This window comes from Rana temporaria, chromosome 7, assembly GCF_905171775.1.
Source record: "Rana temporaria chromosome 7, aRanTem1.1, whole genome shotgun sequence".
Classification (NCBI taxonomy): Eukaryota; Metazoa; Chordata; class Amphibia; order Anura; family Ranidae; genus Rana; species Rana temporaria.
The window spans coordinates 92,427,718-92,436,501 of record NC_053495.1 but is presented as its reverse complement, the minus strand read 5'-3'; positions in this window follow the sequence as shown (position 1 = coordinate 92,436,501).

Here is an 8,784-nt window from a genome sequence, read left to right as displayed (position 1 = left end):
ACTTCCTCATTGTTCGTTTTTGCTCAGAAGTTTACTCGTTTTTTTAACAGAATCATTACACTATTCTGTCTGTCTACCTTGCAGACATTAATTTTAGGCAAAAATGTTGTTTCCTTTACAACTCCTTTAAGCTTTACATTTGACCATTGCAAAAAACATTGCAAAGAATCTTATCAAATAAGCCCTCCACCAAACCCAAGATTTATAAGCAGTTTTTGCAACTATCAAGTCATACAGGGACGTTTATGATAAAAAGAACGCAGATCAGCTGCCTCCTCATTGCTCTTATGGTTGTCCCATTGAATTGCTTCAAGGGGCAGAAATACCATTTGGGTGCCTTTATTCTTTATCAGAACCTGAACTGAAGGTGCTCAGGGAGTGGATTAATGAGAATCTAGAGAAGGGTTTTATCAGACACTCAACCTCTCCTGCTTGGGCAGCCTTATTCTTTGTGGTGAAAAAGGACTCCACCCTGTGTCCATGTATTGACTACAGAGATTTAAATAGGATCACAATTAAGAATCGCTATCCACTCCCACTGATTGCAGAAATGCTTGAGAGACTCTGCTCCGCCAAGCTCTTTACCAAATTAGATACAACCTTGTCCACATTCGTCCCGGAGATGAAGGGAAAACTGCTTTCAGAACCAGATATGGACATTTTGAGTCTTTGGTCATGCTCTTTGGGCTTTGTAATGCTCCTGCAACTTTTCAACATTTTATTAATGATGTTTTTTGAGATTTGTTTGATCAGTTTGTAATAGCATATTTGGATGACATTCTCATTTTCTCTGATACTTTGGAAGAACACTGCAAGCATGTCTGTATTGTTTTCGAGAGATTAAGGCAAGATCAACTTTACATCAAACTAGAGAAATGCGAGTTTGAACAAACTCAGATGCAGTTCTTGGGATACATAATCTCTTCTGAAGGGGTAAGCATGGATCCTGAGGGAAATGGGAATGAGCCAAACAATTCCCCCTCCCCACCCCCCGTTCGGTTCGCACCAGAACCTTCGAACGGACTGAACGTTCGCGCAAACTTTAGAACCCCCTTGAAGTATATGGGACTCGAACGTTCCAAATCAAAAGTGCTCATTTTAAAGGCTAATATGCAAGCTATTGTCCTAAAACGGGTCTGGGGACATGTATCAATGCAAAAAGAGTTTTAAAAACGTCCGGTTTTTCAGGAGCAGTGATTTTAATGACGCTTAAAGTAAAAAAAAAAAAAAATCTTTAAATATCGTACCTGCTGGGTGTCTATAGTATGCCTGTGAAGTGGCACGTGTTTAGAACTGTCCCTGCACAAAATGACATTACTATAGGAAAAAAGTCATTTAAAACTGCTTGCGGCTTTAATGTAATGTCTGGTCCCTGCAATATGGATGAAAATCATTGAGAAAAATAGCATGGGTTTACCCCCCCTCCCCCCAGGTCATTACCAGCCCCTTTGGCCCTATATACTTTGAACACCAGTATACAGGCAGTGCAAACAAGACAGGGACTGTAGGTTTGTTGTTAAGTAGAATCTGTTTGTAATTTTGAACTGGTACTTTTTTAAAGTGAAGCTCCAGCCAAAAAAATCTATTTTTAAGCTTTTCGGAAAACATAGAGAAGGGTTATCACCCCTGTAACATTTGTTTTGCTGTCTGTGCGCATCATTTCAGAAGATTGCACCTCCTTTTCTGTCCCAATGACAAATGATTTTTTGAAAATGTGGGTTTATTTGTGAAAATGGATTGGTGATAAAGCATCAGTGGACAAGAGACACCGCTTACAGAAGAGAATTTCCCTTCCTAGGGGTAGATTTCCTTTCACTTCCTGTTGTCTCCTTCCGTTTGCAAGTAGGAGTCGTTTGTAGGTTGGATGTTTGAAAGTAGGGGCCTTGTCAGGGCACAGACCTTTTGCGGTCACTTTCCCCAGTTGGTTCTGGATGGAGTTGAACCTGGGATCTCACCGTTTCAGGTCCAGCTCTTTGTCTTTGAGCCACTGCTCAGTGCTATCCTGTGTGCTATCTATTTGAGCCTGGTGCTGAACCTGTACTTTCTGTGGACCAATCAGTGGCCAGTGCGGCCTATTTAAGCCAGCCCCTTCCCCTCTGCTAATTGCTGGTTCGTCGTCAGCTTCTGACCCGTATCCTGTTTCCTGGAAACCTTACCTTGTGGATTGCTTCCCGACTCAGCTCTCTCCTGGAACTTTTGAACTTGGCTTGTCTCACCTACTTTGCTTGAACTCTCCTGACCTGACCTATTGGCTTGTGACCCGGACTTGTACTTTCTCCTGCCCTTGGACTTTGGCTTGTGACTTGGACCTGCTACCTTCTCTGCCCCCCGAACCTCGGCTTGTGTTTTGGAACGTCCCTAGTCTTCATCTGGACCTGATCCGTACCTGCATCCCTGACGTATCTTCGGTTATCTCCTGTCTCCGGCTGCAGTCCCGCTGAAGCTACTACATCTGCTGCTACTACCTGCAAGCACTGCTTCTTCGCTGGCACCGGTACCGCCTTGTGCTTCTGCCTCCTGTCTCAACCTCAGGGGACGGGCGCACTTGGTCGTAAAGGTGAGTCACCCTCTGCATATCGGTCTCGGTAAGTACTTGATTCCTGATAGTACGAACCAGCCAAAATGTCCGAGACCGACAGGGTGCGCTCACCTTTTGAAACCCTGTGCCAACAGGTGTCTGTTTTGACGCTGGCAGTTCAAAACTTGCAAGAAGGTAAACCCTTGCATAATGGAGTAACTAATGATATGGAGTCCGCAGACTTATACAAGATGCTCTCCTCCCTGGCTCTGCAAGTCTCCAGCCTGAACCATACTATTCAGGAATTACAACAGGAGGTCCAAAAATTTAAAGAGACAACACGCCCAGCCCCGGAACCTGTATATTATGAGCCATTTGTTCTTATGCCAGAAATATTCGATGGGAACCGTGCATCCTTCCTGTGCTTTCAAACCGATTGTGAGCTGTTGTTCACCCTCAGACCTAGGACCTATGCCACTGATTATATTAAGGTTCGAGCCTCCATCAATTTGCTAACAGGGCAGATCAAATCGTGGGCTCATCTGCTGTTGCAGGAAAAGAGTCCAGTCTTGGACAGCTGGGAGACGTTCATGTCTGCGCTGGACTCATATATTTCTGTTTCCAAGAAGACCAGCGCTCCCAGGTCTGCTCTTAGTTCACGGGGCCTACGGGTACCCAGGGATAGGAAGCCCCAGTGCGGTTATGACACCCAGCCAGCCCAGTGTGTGCCAGATTATGAAACCCTGTATGTGCCCAGCCAGGAAGCTTCCCCATCACAAGGTCTTGATATCTCTGTGGATGCTCACACGCCTACCTTGGAGGAGGAAGAACCTATGCAGATCGGGGTCATCCGGTCCAGCCTATCTACGGCAGAAAGAGAGCGGAGAAGAGCCCATGGACTTTGCTTTTATTGTGGTGCTAGCGGGCACCTTATATCGCTTTGCCCAACTCGCCCACCTCAGCCAAAGCTTCTTCAGGTGGGTACTATTGGGAGTTTTTTCTATGCCCCAGAATCTGTACCTACCTTTCCAGTGTCCCCAGTTCCAGTGTCTTCAGTCCCTGTGTCTTCAGTCCCAGTGTCTTCAGTTCCAGTGTCTTCAGTTCCAGTGTCTTCAGTTCCAGTGTCTTCAGTTCCAGTGTCTTCAGTTCCAGTGTCTTCAGTTCCAGTGTCTTCAGTTCCAGTGTCTTCAGTTCCAGTGTCTTCAGTTCCAGTGTCTTCAGTTCCAGTGTCTTCAGTTCCAGTGTCCCCAGTTCCAGTGTCCCCAGTTCCAGTGTCTTCAGTTCCTGTGTCCCCAGTTCCAGTTCTTATGTCCTCAGTTTCTGTGTCCCCAGTTCCAGTTCCTGTGTCTTCAGTTCCTATGTCCCCAGTTGAAGTTCTCCCTCCAGACTGCACGTATGCCTCGGATGGTACTATGGTCCGTAAACAGGATCTTGTAATATTTGAACAGGCCTTACAAGCAAGGAGGGCGCCCCCTACCAGAACTTCAGGATCAAAAAAGCCAAAAAAGAAAAAGTAAAGATCTACATGCTCCCTGTTTGATCCATCAGGAGCATCCAGAACTAGTGGACAGTTTGGGCGTCCGGAGTCCGCCCCTAGGGGGGGGGGGCACTGTCAGGGCACAGACCTTTTGCGGTCACTTTCCCCAGTTGGTTCTGGATGGAGTTGAACCTGGGATCTCGCCGTTTCAGGTCCAGCTCTTTGTCTTTGAGCCACTGCTCAGTGCTATCCTGTGTGCTATCTATTTGAGCCTGGTGCTGAACCTGTACTTTCTGTGGACCAATCAGTGGCCAGTGCGGCCTATTTAAGCCAGCCCCTTCCCCTCTGCTAATTGCTGGTTCGTCGTCAGCTTCTGACCCGTATCCTGTTTCCTGGAAACCTTACCTTGTGGATTGCTTCCCGACTCAACTCTCTCCTGGAACTTTTGAACTTGGCTTGTCTCACCTACTTTGCTTGAACTCTCCTGACCTGACCTATTGGCTTGTGACCCGGACTTGTACTTTCTCCTGCCCTTGGACTTTGGCTTGTGACTTGGACCTGCTACCTTCTCTGCCCCCCAAACCTCGGGTTGTGTTTTGGAACGTCCCTAGTCTTCATCTGGACCTGATCCGTACCTGCATCCCTGACGTATCTTCGGTTATCTCCTGTCTCCGGCTGCAGTCCCGCTGAAGCTACTACATCTGCTGCTACTACCTGCAAGCACCGCTTCTTCGCTGGCACCGGTACCGCCTTGTGCTTCTGCCTCCTGTCTCAACCTCAGGGGACGGGCGCACTTGGTCGTAAAAGTGAGTCACCCTCTGCATATCGGTCTCGGTAAGTACTTGATTCCTGATAGGCCTTCCGTATATACTCTGCAGAAATTTGGGCCCTAGGTGTTGGTGTTGCCACACCACTGTAAGACCTCACAGTTAGTCTTGTTGGGCGCTGGAACGCCCTGCTGTAAACTTTTATATCAAGAATTGTAATTACATGCCATTGTTGAACAGTGGTAGAAAAATTGGGCCTTTGGTGCCGACGCTGGTGCCACAACACTGTAAGTCCTCACAGTTACTCTTGGTGGGTGCAGGAATGGGCGCTGCTGTGAAATATTAGAACTTTTATATCAAGAATTGTAATTACATGCCATTGTTGAACAGGGGCAGAACAATTGGGCATTAGGCACTTGTGCTGGTGCCACAACACTGCAACCCCTCACAGATACTCTAGTTGGAGCGCAATAATAAGCCCTGCTGCAAAGTATTGCATCAAAAATTTTAATTACACTCCCCTGTTAAACAGGGGCAGAAAATGGGGCCTTAGCCACTGGTGGTGGTGCCCAGAACCAAAAATGTTCTTACAAGCTATCAGCATGATCATTGAGGAGGAAACGGATAGTCACTCAGCATAACAGGATAGTCACTCAGCATCAGCAGTCTTGAAGGGATCTGACATTTCCAAAAAAAATGATTCAGTTACATCGGCATCAGGTGCTTGGTAGCTGGTGGTGATCCAAGCCCGATTCATTTTTATGAAGGTCAGTCGATCGACCAAGTCGGTGGAGAGGCTCACCCTGTGATCGGTTACAAAGCCTCCAGCAGCACTGAATGTGCGCTCTGAAAGAACGCTGGATACAGGACAGGCCAGTTGCTTAATTGCATACTGTGCAAGCTCTGGCCAGTGATCCATCCTAAAAACCCAGTAAGCCAGAGGATTTTCGGTGGCAAAGGTGTCCAAGTTTGATCTTGCCCCTAGGTATTCCCGCACCATGTAAAACAGACGCTGGCGATGGTTGCTGGAACCGGTCATACCTTGGGGCTGCGGACTAAAAAATTGTCTGAACGCATCGGTCAGATGGCCACCTTCTCCACCGCTCCTTTTGTGACTGACCAAAGCCTCAGCAACACGTTGTCCAGGACCAGGATTTTGTAACCTCCCAGTCTCTGGGAACGCGTTGCACAGACCTTTCTGCAAGGCCTCCTGAAGAGGTTTCATCTTCTGCTCCCTCTGTGCTGGCAAGATAAGGTCCGCAACCTTACTCTTGTAACGTGGATCAAGGAGGGTTGCCAGCCAGTAATGATCCCTCTCCTTGATAGCACGAATACGAGGATCCTTCCACAGGTTTTGTAGGATCAGGGAGGCCTTACAGCGTAGGTTTGCTGAGGCATTCGGTGCGGAGTCCTCTGGGTCACTGAGGACGACAGGATCCGCAGCCATCTCGTCCCAGCCACGTACAAGTCCATGGGTTTCTTGGGACTGTAATTGATCCCTTGAAGACTGCTGTTGATGCTGAGTGCTAGGCTCCACCTCCATGCTGACACAATCCTCCTCCTCCTCGTCCACTTCCTGTGTGATAGGCGGGCAAGCAGGAACACTGTCAGGATAAAGGGGGCCTTGAGAGGTAAGGAAGTCCTCCTCTTCCTCCCTCTGTTCTGCCTCAAGGGCCCTGTCCATTATTCCATGCAGCGTGTGCTCCAAAAGGTGGATAAGAGGGACAGTGTCACTGATGCATGCACTGTCACTGCTCACCATCCTCGTGGCCTCCTCAAATGGTGACAGGACAGTGCATGCATCCCTGATTATGGCCCACTGGCGTGGGGAAAAAAACAAGCTCCCCTGACCCTGTCCTGGTGCCATATTGGCACAGATACTCATTGATGGCCCTCTGCTGCATGTGCAGCCGCTGCAGCATGGCCAACGTAGAGTCACAGATTAGGCGGTTCTTGGGCAGGTTGTATTCCTTTTGGAGGTCTGCCACCTGAGCACTGGCATTATATGACCGTCGGAAATGCACACAGAGTTTCCTGGCCTGCTTCAGGACATGCTGTAAGTCTGGGTACCTGCCCATAACCGCTGCACCACCAAGTTAAGGGCATGAGCAAAACAGGGCACATGGGTCAGTTGTCCCTGTCGCAGGGCGGACAGGAGGTTGGTGCCATTGTCGCAAACCACCATTCCTGGCTTAAGCTGGCATGGCGTCAACCACCTCTGAGGTAGCCCCTTGAACGCCTACGGAGCACCGCTGGTTCCGAGGACACATCAGCACAGGAAGAGGCCACAGAGGAAGAAGAGGAGGGGGTGAAGGAGAGAGGTGTGTTACAACCAGTAGTAGCATTTTGGAGGCGTGGTGGCGGAACAACCTCCAACACTACTGTACCTTGTCCTGCATCCTTCCCAGCTGCCAGCAGAGTCACCCAATGCACCGTGAAACATAGGCAATGTCCCTGTCCATACCTGCTGGACCATGAGTCAGCGGTAATATGCACCTTACCACTGACCGCCCTGTCCAGTGAGGCATGGACATTGCCGTCCACATGCCGATAGAGAGCCGGAATTGCCTTCCGTGAGAAAAAGTGGCGTTTGGGAACTTGCCACTAAGGTACCGCACATTACACAAACTCACGGAAGGGGGCAGGATCTACCAACTGAAAAGGCAGCAGTTGAAGTGCTATCAATTTAGCTAAGCTAGCATTCAACCGCTGGGCATGTGGATGGCTGGGAGAGAACTTCTTTTGGCGCTGCAGCAGCTGAGGCAGGGAAATTTGCCTGGTACAATCTGACGTTGGTGTAACGATAGTAGATTGCCTGCAAGTACTTGGCTGTGACACACCTAATTCTACACCTTCAGTCCTATCAGTGCAGGCTTCAGAGAGGACTAAGGGTATAGTGGGGTTGGAGATCCCAGCTGATGAGGAGCAAGGAGAGGTCCGCTTTGTTCTTTGGTGTGTTTCTTTGAGGTACGCTTGCCAACAAACTGCATGACAGGTCAACATATGTCTGGTCAAGCATGTGGTGCCCAAGCGGGTGATGTTTTGGCCACGCGAGATACGCTTGAGACATATGTTGCAAATAGCAGAGGTGCGATCTGATGCACTTGTCTCAAAAAAGGCCCACACAAAGAACTTTTGGAATAACGCTGAGAGACAGCAGCGCCCTGCACATGCAGAGCTCTGCGTTGTGATGCAGTCGGTGTGCTGCCCTTAAGCTGGCCCCTGGAGGGCATCCTGTCTCGTTGGAGATGTGCCTCCTCCTCCTTCTCTCTCCTATCAGGCACCCACATGGAGTCAGTCACCTCATCATCCCCTCCCTCCTCATCACTGTAGAAAACCTGGCAGTATGCTGCAGCTGGGGGAACATGACTGCCAGATTGATGTCCTTCTTGGGCACCCCCTCTCTCTGGGCTCACGTTACTGCCTTCCCCTAGCTGTGTACCATCATCGGAACCTTCAAAACACTGCACATCCTCCTGCAGCATGTATCCCATACTGTGGTCAAACTTTCGGAGGACTCCTCAGGAGGACATGGTGGGGCTAGGGAAGGAGTGATTGATGCCATTGAGCAGAGGGAAGAGGCCCCGTTGGCAGCTGCTTTGCCAGACAAAGTACCCTGAGTCTGGGTGAGAGAGGATAAGGAGGATGAGGACGGCTTGGTCATCCACTCTACCAAGTTTTTGGCATGTTGCGGCTCAACGCGGCCAGCTGCCGAAAAAAATTATGAGCGTGTCCCACGGCCACGTGCTGATGAGGATGCACCGTGTCCACAACTAGCACTGTTGCCTCTAGACGCAGAGCCTGCTTGCCCTCTTTTATCGGCTCGTGACTCTCTGCCTCTCCTTGTTGTCCTTCCAGACATACTAATGACCTACAGGGAGATGTAGCTGCACAAATAATGACAATACCTGCTGATCCCTGCCTGTGGTATTAATATGAGCAGATCCCTGCCTCTAGGAATAAATATGAGAAACACCAGCTTTACGTAGCTTTAGGTGTATACTGTGCAGTGGACACAGACA